Genomic DNA, 15,118 nt, shown 5'->3' on the forward strand with positions numbered 1-15,118 from the left:
CATGCGCAGATCATTTTGCGTTTCTTAGCCGTCCTACGCACATTGCCAAATAGCTTCTATAACTATACTAACTTTTAACCAGAGGTGGCCCAACTATAGATATTCTGTACTCAATTAGAAGTGCACATACTTGTATTAAAATACTCTTGTAATACTCTTGTTAATGATTTAACCTATTCACTCAAGTAAAAGCAACAAAGTACAGGCTCTGGAATGTACTCAAGGGAAAAGTAACAATTGAGTACGCTTCTACCAGGAATTTTGGTCTAAAGCCAACAGAATCTCGCACTATGTTAATATAATAAAATCATATTAATTGCTGTGAACACAAACTTATTTCAAAGAGAATTTTAATTCTAATGATTGTGCATTAGTTCTCCAGGCTTTGGTCTTTCAAAGTCTTCTCTGGACATTGGCTGCTTTTTCACTCATTTTCATTCTTGTCCCTGTATTGGACTATTTTCAGAGGAATATTTTCATGTGCTAAATGACTAAAACTTGACCCATGAATCATTGAAGAGTTAAGAAAAATGGTACCAAAAAGCCTGCCAAAAACTCTCCACAGCAGACGAACAGCAACTGAAAGTCATGTATGTAAGAAACAGGAAAAAAACCCAGCAATGACCTGACACAGGACGTGAGACATGCATCTGGCCCTTCAGATGATCCATCTACTGTTCACTAAAGCCTCGTCAGAAATGTTGCAAGTGAAAGGTTGGCTGTAAAGAAGCCGTACCTAATAAAGGGAACTGGGAAGAAAAGGCTTATGTATGCCAAATTACAAAAGAAGTGGACTGAACAACATTTCTGATCACGTAAGGAACCCAAAATTCTTTGGTTCACATCACTGTATGTACAGACTAATGTACAGGTTGCTGTTCAGGTTATACCCTGCTTTTCACCCCATCCCTAGCACATCTGCAACCCTGAATGGAATGGATGGTCATCAGTAAGTACATAGGAGGACAGAAGAGAAACACAACAGTGAGTTTCTACAGTCATCAGTAAAAGATGGTGGAAACTTTGTCTTGGTTTGGGGTTACATGAGCTAGTTACGATGAGGATCTTGTTGAAAATATAATATGTGTTTATAATTTCAATCACTGATGAAATTATAAACAGAGAAAAGTACCATCAGACATTGAGCTCTGTGCAATACCATCTGCAATGTATGGTTTGGCAGCAGATTTATTTTTCAGTATGACAGTGATCCCAAACAGACTGTCAATGAAGCATACCTGGATATAAAAACACACAATGGAGCACTATAAGTCATGGACTGGCCTCCCCAGAGCCTGAATCTCAGCATTAGTGTGGGATCATCTTGATCATCTTAATAGAGAATGGAAGAAAAGGCAGCCAACATCCAAAGAGCTTTGATTGTCTAAGAAGCCTCGAACTATTCCTTGACTCTTTAAATAAATTATGAGCAAGCTTGCCTAAGAGAGTTCAGGTAGTGTTGAAGGTGGTCATACCAAATATTGACTTTCAAGCTTGTTAGATTTGTACAATCTCCGATTTTGCCTTGTATACTGTATTTCCTTTTATATTTGCACATATCAATAAATCACCTCACATATTTCCACATTTCCAAGAAATATATAAAGAAATAAATGGTGGCTTGAGACTTTTGCACAGTACTGTAAATAATAAATAAATTAGCCGGCATTTTGCTGGTTGTCTGATATGCACCACTACCTGAATGAGTGATGAAATACATGTCACTGGAGTAGAGTTCCACCGGGAGGAGGCCCCGGGGCAGACCCAGGACACGCTGGAGAGATTATATCTCTCGGCTGGCCTGGGAACGCCTTGGTATTCCCCCGGACAAGCTGGAGGAGGTGGCTGGGGAGAGGGAGGTCTGGGCCTCTTTGCTTAGGCTGCTGCCCCCGCGACCCGACCCCGGACAAAGCGGATGACGATGGATGGATGGATGGAGTAGAGTTCAGTAGCAGTGCAGTGTTAGAACAGTCATAAACCTTGAGATTCCCCTGCATAACCCTTCCCATTTTCATTTTTAAGGGTTCTTTAATTCTCTTAAGGATATTACTGACTGGAGTGAGATAGTCCAAGGATCACATTCCAGCCCTCAGGCCATATTTAGATGATATAGCTGCATATTCTCATGTGAGTGTAATAAGTACATTAATGGGATGAAATAGAAAACTGTTTTTATCCAAGGTCTAAAACTAAGACATGAACTAGAGTGGTGCAGCAAATACTGTGTGTAGATGTGCGAGTGAACCGAAACTGTAATTGTTTGATATTAGTGTGTGGTGGAGGTGTGGTCCCGGGCTCGGCTGCAGGGGTGGAGTGGTGCAGTGGGCTCAACGGGGCGGTGCTGGGGAGGCAGGTGAGAACACAGCTGGTGGCGTTTGGACTGATAACAGTCTTCTTTCCGTTTTTTTAGTGAGGCGGGAGAGGTGTGCTTAAAAAAAGCTGAGACCGGCACTGCATCAAACTGTGTGTGTGTGGAGTGCATTCTACGTAGTTCTTTTCTGAATTGACTGAAAATGTCCAATTATGGCTATAGCATCCTGAAAGCGGGGCTTAATTTTAGAGGTGTTTTATATACTTCTTTCCATCAACCACACTTGTGCCAGCTATTCATGCAGATGTCTGAAAAAAGTATGCTATGTATTTTGTGCATAGTTTTCAAGTAGATCATGCATCTCTTGAAACGGGGAAACGAGATGAATGCAGCATAATGATGGATGCAGATTAATAAGAAGGAGGTAAAACTGATGTGCCATATATTCATCACATTTTATAATGTTAAGTTTCACATGTGTTGGGGCTTATGTGATTCAGTCAGTGTGCACTAAAGTTCAAGAGCGCTGGCACCACAGTAAGCCCTTTCCTTGGGCTTATCACACAAAACCATAAATGTCCAGATGTCCAGTCATAAATTAAGTTTATTTACATCACTGAAACTTTCAGATCGTGAGGCAGGGTACAACCTGGACAGGTCAAAAAGTCAAATATAAAGGCCCCAAAATAGAGCCCTGTGGGATCCCATTACTGTTTGATTCCTATTTAATATGGATGGAACTAGTGAGGAGTATTGGCAACTCTGACATTTTATTACAAATTATAATTGGGACAACAACAAAAAAACTGACAAATGTTCTCAGAAATATTTTGACGACTTTATTTAATTACCCTACTAAAACGACAGATAATTTATAGTCTCATTTTTTCCATATTTTTTGGAAGATTTACTCTCACAATGGCACTTCAACTGGGTTTTTTGTTGTATTTTTTCAGGTATTATAGTGTGTAATTTACAACACAGGCAATTTTACTTTCAGTCAAGTGAGAAGTAGTTTTTACAAAAAACAAACAAGTAACAACATGAACGAATGTAAGAGACTACAACAACAACCAAACTAGAACATTAGCTGACAAATACACGCAGAATGAGATGTGAGGGGTGATGGTGAGACCCTGGTGTTGGGAAGTAGCCGGTCCCTGGACTGTGGCGGCCTGATTCACAACACCAGCTGTCCCGCCCCACCGTGTCCGTGTCAGCAGATGGCGCTCTGATGGGTAAAGTTTTTTTTTCCAGTGGGAAACTGAGAGGCAGTTCCACCTCATTGCATCCTCCCTGGGTGCACAGAGTCAGCTATGCCTCTTCTTCTCTCTCCTAATCTTCGCTACATCTGTGGCAGCTGTGAAAAAAGAAAAAAAGGAAGAAGAAGATGCAAATTAGAATCCGAGGAAACCATCTGAGGCGAGCAGAGAGAGAGACGCCGAGACACGAGGGAACTTTCTCTGGGTTCCTCTTGTTGGGTTATCGTAAATCCAGACGTGAGCGAGATTCTGGGAGTCTCTGTCCCACCTCTCTACACCTGCCAGACATTAGACCACCCACAACCCCCGCTTTAGCTCTCCACAGCTCCGAAAACATCCTCTATGCAAATTTTATAATCACGCCACAGCGATGAAGTGCGTGTGTGTACGTACAGTGAAGAGGGGATATAAGCTTTTACTTAGCATATGAAATGAGTTGGGATTAGAGTGAGATAAAGAGCAGAGTGAAGAGCGGAGCGAGTATTACGAGCGGAGGGAGTGTTACGAGAGAGGTCACTCATAATTTTGCTTCTATGAAGCACTTTAAATCTTCCTGACTGCTCTCACAGGCTTTGGAACAGCACGCTGGGCTCGACTCAGTGATAAAGAACACCAGTGGTTTTATCCGTTATTGTGCACTTCAAATTAAAATGGTGGTGAATATCAGCATGATAAAAGAACATTAATGAGAGAGGAAGAATCACCTATCCACCCAGTGATCCCAAACCGGCGAGTCTGATTCCTCCAAAGTGTTAAACGTTTTCACTTTTCTAGCTGATGCTAATTTGTTCTGGAACAGACCCATTAAAGTAAGTCTGCAACTAGCTGTCATGTTTAATATAAATTAACCTTCCCATTATTTTCTTAATTAAACCATTAACAGTTTAGGAAACTGTGTAAACGTCACACAAATACCTACAATTAAGGTCAAAAATGAAGTGCTGTCTGGACTCCTCCCCCTTGATTAATAAACATCACTGTTTCACTCCTGGATCGCCCAGGCTGCTGCAGCTTATTTGATCTCTGCCTTAATTTGCTGACTTGGGAAAACTAACTTTTATATCCTGAATACTGTGCTCATAACAGCTTCCTGTGGGGGCTTATTTGGTGTAAAGCTGAGATGGAGAAGTAAAAGAAAAATAAAGCACTGCCTCTCATTCATCAGTTAAATGTTGCGACACATGGGAGGCTAAGCTAAAATCCAATTTCCTCAAGAGGGCAATAGGAAATATATGTACGCTTTCCTTCAAGTCTGCATCTTCAAATGACTATACTGACAGAGAAAGCGGTGTACGAGGAGTGTGTTCCCTTTGTGCGCGCTCTCTGCTTTCCTGTGTGTGTGTGTGTGTGTGTGTGTGTGTGCACAGCAGTTGTTCTTCGTCTCGCACTTGTTTCCTCGTGTGCTGCTGCTGTCCACTGAGAAATACCTCTCTGGAGGAAAAGTATGGGTTTATTTGTCATGAATAATTTGAGACATTACACAGTACAGTGGCCCCTTCTGCAGATAATTCAAGCATATACACATCAATGTAAAATAAAGAAAATGCCACAAACATCAAGCTTTAACTACATTTTATATTTTAACAGAAAACAGGAAGTGCATTCGTTTTTTTGCAGTTAGAAGCTGGATGCGAGATTTGCCGGGAAGGCTGCGATTAAAGCTGATTTATTAAAAACACTTCAAATGGTGCTTGGAGAATACATCCTGAGGAGTTGTAGACAACAACAAAAAACCAAACAAAACAGAATATTTCAGTATTGTACGTATTGTAAGTTGTTTAAGGGGAGTACGTCTACATTTAGACTACATTTAGACGTTCCCTTTGTCACATTTTCTCCATTTTGTCACCGAGCCATTAGATCGGAGGGCTCGGAAAGACGGGGATCTATTTCTTTGTCTTTCGCTGGACCGGTTTGAAGCTGACGGGAACGCGAGCAGCAGCTGAATTCCTTTAAATAGCCCTGCCTGCTTCATCATATGGTTGCTATGGCAGCCAGCCCCTCGTTTCAAGATAACGTCCACAAGCTAGGAGAGAGAGACCCCCCCTCCACTACCCCTCCTCCTCACTTCCCCACCTCCACCTGAGCACTATGGATCTACACAGCTGCTCGGCAGACAAAAAAAAAAAAAAAAGCCATTTAACAGCATATACGAATAACGCTTTGTGTGCTCGCCGAGTGAGAAATAATCAATATTGGCGCTATACATGTGAGCGAGTTCTCAGAGGGCGATTCAGGAGAAGTGCTTATTGAAGAAAAGTGAGTGTTTAAGGCTTATAAGAGAGGGAGGAAAAAAAATTGTTAAGGAGGCAGAGAGAAAGAGTGTGATGCAAAAATGAGCAGATCAAAAGTGAAACAGATGAGTGAACAGCTGGTACAAGAAATGGGGTGATGCTGCGAGAAATGGAGGGTGAAAAAAGAGGCTGAATGATCTGTGACATTTGTGCGAGAACGCAGGAACCGAAAGATAAGGCGGCGTAATGGCAGATCTATTCAAACGTGTCTCTTTCTTCTCTTTCAACCGCCGCTTTCTCCATCTCTTCCTCTGATTTCTGCCGCTGCCGGCCCTCCTCCTTTGTCTGCTCCTGCCTCTTCAGTTTTTTGCTTTTTTTTTTATTACCTTGAGCTCGCAATTAGTCATATGTTTAGCTAAGGGTCAAACAGGATGTTGCACGTTGCAGGATTGTAGGCATTGCAACTGGAACTACGTGGATAGAGTGGACTTTGTTCTGAGTGTCTCCACTAAGCACACTCACAAAACTACTGGGAAGCTTAAACGTGTGAAATCAATTACAGAGACAGAGAGAATCTGCTGGTTTCACGAAGCCAGGTTTAAAGAGTGCTTCTTTATTTATATCAGGATCTGAGATCAACAGAAACAAAACTGTCAAACTAGCTTATTTTTGGTAATTAAGTAAGTATGTGGTGGGCTGCATTTAACATTTAGCCCTGCATTTAATTTTAGATGGGCCCTTTGTAAAAAAAAAAAGAAGCTTAGAAATAACATTAACTGAAATAAAACTGTGAGATTGATTGAAAAACCTCTTTTCAGGAGACGTGAGGCCTTAAATCTTAGGACTTAAAGGGCTTTGTTGTTCTTCGGCACCTAAAAATAATCAAAAATTTGCAAAACGTGCTCAGATGAATGAACATTAACCAAGCAGCTAAAGACAGACCTGATTTTTTGAAATCTAAAGAGCAGTGATATTTTGAACCTACCACAGCATAAATGATGACTACATCTAAAGCTTTGACAGAATGGTTTCAGCACACACGTGCTCAGATTTTCATGTAAAAGGAAGTCGAATTAGGAAAGGTTGGCTGTGAATAAAGTCTGCATGCAGAAAAAGAAAAACAGCGAGTCTCCAGAAGACGAGAGGAGAAGTCAAAAAGGAGTCGATAAAGAAGGCACCCTCAATTTCCTCTTAAAACACACAGGCGGGCTGATTGCATTTGAGAGAGTTGGGCGCGTCTCAGCATCTCCTAATGCGTCTGTAAATTGAGTTGGAAAATGACGATGTCTGTTGTCTTGGGAAGGAAGCCAGGGAGGCAAAAAGCTTTGCTGTGGAGAACATCCTCCCCTCTCTGCATTTTAGACCCACATTATTAACCGCAATACCCACTTCTGTCAAACTCTCCTCCTCTTTATTTATTTATTTTTTTTAGCAAATCATCACACGCTGGGGAAAACGAAGAAAAAAATGGTCACAATGATGATTTCTTTAGTTTCCCGTTTCCTTCCTCTTCCTCTTTAAATCAGATGATAACTGTCTGCGTTAATGGAGCCGAGCGGTCCGCTGTATGGCGGCACATCTTATATATTATCTCTAGAAAGGTACTGACAGGCTGCGAGGTGTTACTGCGAGTATAAATAGACGTGACTCTGTGTTTTGTGTGTCTGTTATTAAGGAGCTGTGGTGGTCAGCTCTGAGAGCAGCAGCGATAAAGATGCTGGCTGAGCATTTGCCAAGCATCCATTTCCTTTTTACTCAGGTCTGAAAGGCCGTCTGCCAAACACAGGTACACACACACACACACTCATGTCCTCATATTACCTTTTAGTCCAAAGTGAGCATCCATATAATTCCATTCAAACAGTTTAAGAAAACAAGATTATGTCTTTACTTCGGCCTCTTTAACTTTACCTCTTGTATGGCCCGATTTTTAAATTGTCCTTAGGTTAGCACCGAAAACCAGAAGCTCTTTTAAGTGAGTCTCTACTTGTACTGCTCTGTAACAGCACGTATAATTATCAGATATTATGACGGATAAAATATCGCAGGATGTGCGTTTGTCTCATTTAGAAAACAACACGGTGCGTTTACGGTTATCTGGTCCCCATTAAGAGTAGAAGGTAATTTCAGAGATCATATTCGACGTTTTCTTAAATTCTTCTATTTTTCTTTTTTTTTTAAAGCCAAGCTGCCTTTTTTTTCTCCCCTGGAGCCTCTATTGTATTTATAGGCATTAAGCTAATGGCTCCTTTGTATTGATATTACAGTAGTTGGCAGCGAGAGCGTAGGGGAGACAATTATACACTCAATCAATAGCAGATAGCAGAGGTATCTCACGTTCACACGCATACTCTCTTTATGTCACACACACCTATACATACACATCCACAGACACACCCCATCAGCAGGCCCGTCTCATGTGAACGTACGGCGGCGCGTTACTCGTCTCCGTCTTTCCTCGCCGCTATTCGACAGGACGTTGTGTCCATGCCATCGCTTGACAAATGCACTGGAAGCGGCGGCAGAGATCTATATGTGTACGCCCGACCTTTGGCGTGCGCACGCGCACACACGCCGTCGCTCTCTCTTACACATGAGCACACAAGCCGCACACCCACACAGTCGCGATAAGGCCCGAGCGCTGGTAGTCATTTAGTTCAGCTTTGTCTTTTTAGAGCGTCTCCCTGATGAACTGCAGAAAAGGCGAGCACTTGCAGTATTTGAATTATTAGCAAAACGGCACAGCTTTAGCTTAATCCAGTGATGCTTATAATCTGTGTGTGTGTGTGTGTGTGTAGGCTAATAAGAGCAGAAAAAAGTGGGTATGTAAATGAAAGAATGCTGCTTATCTCTGTACAAAAGCGTGTGCGACTACATGTGTGCGTGTGTACTTAAGCAGGCAGCCACCTCTGGAAGCTGCTCTTTCTTAGATAATGTATCGAGCTGCTGTCAGAAGAGAACTGATGAGGAAAATGAACTCTGTGCTCTTTGTGTAAACGCATGAAGAGATCCGAGGATGTCAACAAACAAAATGGCCGTCAGTAAACCCCCACCCCCCTTAAGATGACAAGGATACGCCGCTTTTCGTTGCTCGGATTGTGACTGCGAGAAGCAGCCTTGTTTTATTAGCGGCTCTTTGTTCATTCACCCGCTTCGTCTTTTCCTCCATATTATCTGATTGTCTGGCCTTTGGGTTTAAGTGCAGATCTATAGGTTTACGATATGATTTTGGCACGGAGGCGTGCCAATGGAGCACTAACCCTGATGACTCCTGCGAGTTGCCAGTTCTGCGCAGGGCTGGGCTGGCTGTTTGGGCGGATGGATGGGTGGGTGGGTAGCTGGACGTGGTGCTGGCCGTGCATTTGGGTCCTGGACTGGCCAAGGCAGAGAGCTGTAAAGAAACAACAAAGTCAGCTTTTCGGCAGAACACATTCAGCACCTTAATGGCGATCTTGTGATAACGCAGACGTTTTGAAGATGGCCGCCGTGAAGCCGAAAGCCAAAAAAATAAAAATAAAAAAACGGAGATGTTGAGTCTTCTTCTCAAAGCTAAACGTCTGCGCTTTTTTACCGAAGCCAGGAAACATAATCATCAACTGTTACAGTAAGATGGTTTGACATAATGGCTCCTACAGTCTAGGTATACTGAGGTGGGTAATTATGGATTAGCAGAGCTCTCCGGCGAGCGGAGACTTCCCCTGACACAAAGCAAACGAAAAAAAAAAAAAAAAGCAAACGCAGGATTACTCTCATATAGACTTATCGCACACACACACACATTTATATACAATCAGGCATACAGACAGACAAATACACACACGCAGCTATACACGCCTCAAACCTACACACTCTTGTCGGCCATCACAGACGACATGCCGGCTCGGCAGCCATTTTGCAGGACTGTTCTGGAATCTTCAATTAGGGTAATTGTTGCTTACGCCGTCATTTTGCAGCGTTCCAGCCGTCACACGAACAAACCGCGCTGTGCCACTTACCTCATATTATCCAAAATATATAAGAGGACGCCTTAATTGTGGGTCTTCGACGTCTTTTTTGAAGTGTGTCTCTGCGTGGGGGGCCTCTCAGTGGAAACCCACGACACGTATGACGGCCGGCGTGTCAGTTGAGTGTGCAGCCGTGTGTGAACTCCACATGGCGTGGATGTATGTACGCTGCATGGCTCGCTGTAAACGTACATTACGGTGTTGGGTGTGTGTGTGTGTGTGTGTGGGGAGGGGGCACGCCCTACAGCTTGTCAGTGCTCACATATGGAGGATGAGGAGGAGGAGGAGGGGGAATGAGTGTGTGCATATGAGCTCGGAGAAAAGAGGAAATGGAAGAGTGAGAAATGGAATAAATTGAAAGGAGGGAGAGAGAAGAAAAGGACACTGAAAGAGAAACGTACAGCTCGTTCTTGTCACCACCATTTTCCCTCGCAGACTGTGCAGTTTGGACACCGAAAGCTTCATTTTTTGGGGAGGATATGGATGACTCAGATCTTACGATGTATAGAATAGCACTGAGTGACAGCCCACACCTGTCATGCAATTAATAAACCTCCATCTGTTTGACTTCGATGCATCGTTCCTTGTGTTCAGAATATGGGTCCCGTGCACTTGTGTGTCACGGGTCTGAGCCCGGTTCTTCCACCCTCATAGACCCTTAACTTTCTTGTCTCACCCACACTGCGCGATCCACCACAAACCTGATGTGGGAAAAAGATGGAATAGTCTCTTCTTACGTAAGAGATATTTTTGTCCAAAGTAAACGGGTCCTTCTGAATGCAAAAACCTTCATTAATTCAAGCGTCCAACTGTCTGATACAGCATTCCCCCCCTTTTTAAAATAAAAGCCCATAAAATGCTAATCAAGAGGACTATAAACTTCCCCAGACTGCACTCCCTCTACAAAGATCTGCAGTCACATGGGCAGAATTTAACAAAGGCCACCTAAGGATATGAGAACATCTATTACAGTAGCTGACACAAAGAGAGGATTGATAATTTAGTGTCATATGGACGGGGTTGAACCAGTTCACAGCCTTGTTAGAGGGAGGCTCTGCTGCTGGTGCCGCTGCTGCTGCAAGACGGCGGAGGGTTAGGGTGGGATGACGACCGGCTGTCAAATGGGACGGGTTGAACGAGGGTGTCAGAGAGGACCACGCGCACAGCGGCGCAATGCAACTCACACGTGTGATCTTCGGGAGACGAACAACACCATACTCATACGTGGCGCTCACGCGTTACAGTTTGCAGGCGTTTATGGAGCGTATACCATTCAATGTACGGACCCAACCCCCATCACCCCCACCCACACATCCACCCACGACACGAGACTGCACATATGATCCAACGCCCCTTTGTCTGGGATCATCGGTCAGTAACGGATTGGCACATTTATGTTCCTCATCTCTCTCTCTGTTCTATTTTTTCCCTGCCTGCTCGAACTCTGTCACATGCATGCATGTAGTCATGTGAACGGCTGATAACCCACTGCCCCCCCCCCCCCCCCTCCCAGCCCGGACACACAGATTTTAACCCCGTTCTGTACGTCTATTACACATTACAGTAGTGTCATGACTGCCAACCACCCTCCCTCCCCCTTCCTCTCAGCCTCCGTGTCCTCAGAGCGCACCCCCACCCCCACCGACCGGCTGATCATCTGCTGTGACCGTGTCCTCCTATCACCGTGAGTCAGGAGTGTTCGACGAGGATGGGGTGGGAGGTGGTGGTGGTGGGCATCCTATTTGACTTCTTTTTTTTTGGGGCTTTTTCTGATCACATATGATTGCTGACAGGGAGAACTTTCCCACCCATTGGCGGAGGTGTGAGCAGTGGTGCTACAGCGCCAGACAGAGGGGACCCTTTGTCTCCCACCACCACAGGGAGGGATGGCGTACGTACGCACACACACATATACGCATATACTGTACATTCTGGCATGGCTACAAACACACACAAATCCACACACTCCACTCAGCTCCACTATTGTGTTAACAGCATCCCAAAAAGTGACACATGCCAGAGCACATCAGCAGCTGAACACCTGTGCATGTAACTCTGCCAATTCAACACATTCCTGCATGTGCAGTCACTTCATGTGTACAGCATGTGTACCAAAGTGTGTGTGTGTGTGTCCTCAGACTCACCTGGAGGCACCCCCGGAGTTGGTTGTCGTGGTAATGCAGCTTCAACTGGGGTTGCAGATCTGTGACACCTGATGTCCCTCCTCCTCCTCCCTTTCACTCTCTCTCTCTCGCTGCTGTACCATGGGATCAGCAGCTACACCCTAGCACTGACAGAAGAGGGGGAGACAGAGAGGAGGGGGTTCTTATCGAGCCACTGGTGGATCGTACCACCAGCCGCACCGAGCCAAGGGGACGTAAGGGGCCAGAGCTGACAGGGAGGGCCCGGCCGACTGCCTCCAAACCTCCCTGTTGTCTGCTCCGAGATGGTCTCTCCCCGCTCTGATTGGACGACGTGCTTCCTCCTTCATCAAAATGTAAAATTCCAAGACAGAGAGAGTAGTGCATCGTTTGTGTGTGTGTCTGTGTGTGTGTGAGAAAGAGAAAAAGAGAGAGTGTGCATGTGAGAGAGAGACAGACAATGCAAGAGAAAAGAAGATGTGCATTTGAGAAATACTTGTCATGCAGACTAGTATGACTGTGGGCATGAATTTAAGTGTGTGAGTGTGTGTGTTGATTCGAATGTGTGTGTGCGAGTGTTTGCGCCTTTGCGTCAGGGAGACAATATACAGGATGCCATTGTCTGTGTGGGCGTGTGATAGAGGAAGAGGTAGTCGAGGGAGAGAAACACAAGACAAAGAGAGTGAGGGATAGGAAGACATCGTGAGTGTGAGTGTTTCAGTGTGTGTGTGTGTGTGTGAGAGATGGAGGGGGAGAAAAAGAAAGCAGTGTGTACGGCCTGAGAGATGTCATCATTAGTCTCTCTGCAGTGGTTGGTGTTGAGCTGCAAAGAGCTTGTCAGTCAGTTTCTGTCACAACATGTCACTGAGTGGACGCGTGTACACACACACACTTTCCCAGAGGGAGATCATGTCAAGATGGGGGCCAGGCTGCTCTGACAAGCACATCCAAAACCTCCCCGGTAACCTTTCACCCCCCCACTCCTCTGCCACACGCAGGATCAATCCCCAGATTCATATTCATATGAAGTGCAAACATCTGATTTTTGCAGGGGGGAGGGGGGCAGGTAGAGGCAGTAAAAAGGGCGAGAGAGTGGCAAGAGGCAGATGGCAGCCGGCGCTCACATGCAGCCGAGTCTCATGAGAACTAACCGCTGAAATAGTGCTGACTCACTGCGCTCTGAAGGCCCTGAAACACACGCAGTCCAACCGCCATATCTCGTGTGTGTGCGTGCACGCAAATCTACCCCGAAAATGACAAAATCGACAGAGCGAGTTTGAGGAAAATGAGGCCACACAACGAATGGCGTTTTGCTGGCGTTCAATCGATCCTCGCGATCCCCTGCAGAGGGGAGTTTTACCCTCGCACATAAAGCAGACCTTTCCTTTTCCCTGGCTTTTCTCTGCCTCTTTCTCCTGCTGCCGATTTAATTACCTTCTATATTTATCGGAGCTCAAGATGCTATTTTGGTTTCGAGACTCTTGTCACTGATATCGGGAGGCTACATTATTCAGAGTGAGAGCACTGGGGGCCATCAGACAGAGCAAGAGCACTGCTGTTAACCCTATGGAGAAGGATGTGTCGCACGATGTGTGTGTTTGCGTGTTTGTTCCCTTTTGCTCATAACATAAGGTGTGGTCTGTGTTTCTCCTGTCTCCATTTTGTGACTACTTCATCTCAGATCTCTGCTTCAACCAGAGCATCGAGAGAAAGAAGACGACTGTTTCGCACGGGACGCACTAACACTGTCACCGACGAGTTACCACAGACAAAAACAAAGAGCCGCGTCCATCCTTGTGCACACGCGTGCACACAGGCAGGCACGCAGCGACAAACTCAGTAGGTATAGATCGCTGTCCTCCATATTTGGTTGTGATTTATGATTGCTCTTCAGCAGAGGCCACAGTCATCTGGGAGATGATGGCCATATTGATCTGATAAACAGTTTCATTTACTGCCAAAGCCTGCCATTTATACTCACACACACACACACACACCGAGCAAAGACACATAGGTTCACAGCAGGAATAACCCAGCTTTCTGCTTCATCAATTCCTCACCTCCTCCTCCACGTCTGCTTTTCTGTTTCTCTGCTCTTCTTCTTCTTCTTCTCCTCCCCCCCCAGGCCACCTCGCCCTCTCCTCTGCTCTCAGCACGCTTTAACCCGTTCCACTTCGGCCCTCGCTCTCGCTCTTTCTATCAGCACCGACTGTCGTTCACCTGGCAGCAGATGCCACGCTCCATGGCCTCTTTGTTTCTCCTATAAATTCCACAAGGCTTCACGTTAAGCTTACGTTATGGTTTGCCGATGTTTATCAGCAAACACAAGAAGACCAGACGGTTAAGGTTGGGTTAAGTTTACCATTACACGAAACAATGCACAGAATATGATCACAAATCAAGGAATAGATTTTAAGTCTATTCTACTGCAAAAAAGAGGCAGTGTAACTGTAACCCTTTGCACAGGTCGCACAAACACCATAAACCTGAAGATTTTCAAGATACTATATCCAATGCAGATGCATGTAAAGGCACCAATGTCCTTTAATTTGCCACTTTTCCGGTACAGCGTCTGCTGATGATGTCTGATTGCTCCAATTTTTGCAGCGCTGATACTAGTACAGTGTACTGACAGCTAATGAGCAGCCGTCCTGTCTCCTGCACACTCTACCCAGGCAATACCCTCACCTAAACCAAACTAAGTATTCTCGGCATTTCTCTGCATCCACAAAAGCACAACTTCACACAATGTGCTAATCTGACTTTCTGACTCTTTGGTTTGTGTGTCAAAACAATTCTAGTCGCACAGACCAGCAGTGCTATTTAATACAACATGAAATTTATCCTTTAAGTTATGGTCACCATCAGTGTCCAGATCCAGAACATCTGGAACTCAAAATACTCAAAAGCCAACACACCAAGATCAGAATCTTGAACACCAATTGTGAAATCTGTGTTGCTCTATGATGCAGAATTAATAAGATACCGATGTTGATCAACAGCTGGCTGAGGAAAGTTTTAAAGGTCTACTGGCTCAACAAGATCTGCAATTACGACCTGTGGGGAAAAAAGTGAAGCAAGTACCTGTAGAGGGAGAGATGGGAAGAAGATGATGAAGATGGACAGGAAGAAACCAACCAACAACATCACCACCAGACAAGCCCTG

The 15,118-nt window shown here is 44.8% G+C and overlaps 1 long non-coding RNA gene across 1 annotated transcript; it reads right to left on the bottom strand.

The window, feature by feature from the left end:
* Positions 1–3,127: 3,127 nt before the first annotated feature.
* Positions 3,128–12,111, bottom strand: LOC146683447 (uncharacterized). Its single transcript, XR_014917667.1, has 3 exons — positions 11,956–12,111; positions 9,068–9,198; positions 3,128–3,671 (listed from the first exon to the last, which is right to left on the bottom strand). It is a non-coding gene; the product is annotated as an uncharacterized LOC146683447 (long non-coding RNA).
* Positions 12,112–15,118: the final 3,007 nt, after the last annotated feature.

The sequence above is a fragment of the Copadichromis virginalis genome, linkage group LG22 (genome assembly GCF_057382275.1).
Source record: "Copadichromis virginalis isolate Kocher_CV1m ecotype Utaka linkage group LG22, C_Virginalis_male_GT1.1, whole genome shotgun sequence".
NCBI lineage: Eukaryota > Metazoa > Chordata > Actinopteri > Cichliformes > Cichlidae > Copadichromis > Copadichromis virginalis.